At 46.0% G+C, this 1496-nt stretch overlaps 1 pseudogene; it reads left to right on the forward strand.

The window, feature by feature from the left end:
• Positions 1-1130: 1130 nt before the first annotated feature.
• LOC120596561 (uncharacterized) lies at positions 1131-1246 on the forward strand (annotated as a pseudogene).
• The last annotated feature ends 250 nt before the right edge of the window (positions 1247-1496 follow it).

The following is a 1496-nucleotide window of genomic DNA, read 5'->3' on the forward strand; positions in this document are numbered from 1 at the left end:
CGCGCTCATTCTAGAGATGGAAACAAATTAGGGCATTCGCGAGAAAAACGCGCCTAGCATCACCAACGACAACGACAGGCTTCCTCCGCTCCACGAAGCCGTCTCTTGTCTACACGCAAAATTCAAGCCATTTGAGAAAACTTTTTAAATCACGTTCGACCGGAGGATGGTTGGCGTGGGTTTAGTTTCTTTCCACTCCTGACACAGGAGCCATGACATCGTAACGGGACGCTCTGTGAGCCGCGCGTGGTCGCCGGGTCGCTGACTCCCGTGGGCCCCTCCCCCAAGCCCGGTACCCGCTGGTCTCAACAGACTCTGCTGTTGCCTTTCCAGAATCTCCGAGAGTTGGAATTAGACAGTCCGCAGCCTCTCGGGCTGGCTTCCTCCAGCCAGCGATGTGCTGTTCGGCTTCCTCTGGGTCCTGTCGTGGCCCGACAGCTCATTGCTGTTAGTGCCGGACGCTGTTCCACGGCACAGAGAGCTCATGACGTCGTCGCCCATTCACCTATCGAGAACATCTTGCTCGCTTCCAGTTTTTGGTGGTTATGAGCAAAGCTGCTGTGAACATTTGTGAGCAGGTTGCTATGGGGATATAAAGATGCGACTCATTTGGTTGAATACTTAAGAGGGATGAAGAGGTGGAGCATGGGAGATTTTTAGGTCAGCGAAGCTACTTTGGGGGACATTGTAACGGTGGATATGTGACCTTTTGCATTTGTCAAAACCCATATAATGTGCAACACCCAAAGTGAATCTTAAGGTAAACTGTGGACTTTACTTAATAACAATGTATTAATAACGGCTCATCAATTTGAACAAATACACCAAGATGTAAATAATAGGGCAAATTACGTGTTGAGGAGGGGGCATGGGAGATCTGCTCGATTTTTCAAAAAACGTCAAACCGCTGTAGAAGTCTATTAATTTTAAAATTAATATTTACAGTTAATATTGCAAGATATTCAAACATAGTATCTTTTTTGCAACAAGATGCCAATAATTCAGTCTGTCCCTTTTCATCATTAATAATTTGTAAATTGGATGTGGTTCCACAGTGCAGCGGTCAGCACATCTGCTTCAAGATGTGCTGAAGGTCCTGGATTCGTGCCCCACTAGAGCCACGGTCCATGGTCTGCGGCCACGCCACCCTGCACAAGCCCGATGTCTGATCTTGGAGGCTAAGCAGGGTCGGGCCTGGTTAGTACTCGGATGGGAGACCACCAAAGAAGACCAGGTGCTGTAGGCATAAATAATAATAAATAATTTAAAATAATTTAAATAATTTAAAAATAATAATAATTTCCAAATTATACATTTCCTAAGAGACTCGGGATCGGATGAAACTGTGAGGAAGAGGCTTGGCGGTACCTCCTCCCTTCGACTTACTGTAATTCCGGAAAGCTCTAGTGTCTTCGATGACTTCACTCCTGCGTCCTTCACTGTAATTCGATTAACTGCTAATAATGAAATTATCGCATTTACAGGACATCTATCCT

This window comes from Pteropus medius, unplaced genomic scaffold (genome assembly GCF_902729225.1).
Source record: "Pteropus medius unplaced genomic scaffold, Ma_sr-lr_union100, whole genome shotgun sequence".
NCBI lineage: Eukaryota > Metazoa > Chordata > Mammalia > Chiroptera > Pteropodidae > Pteropus > Pteropus medius.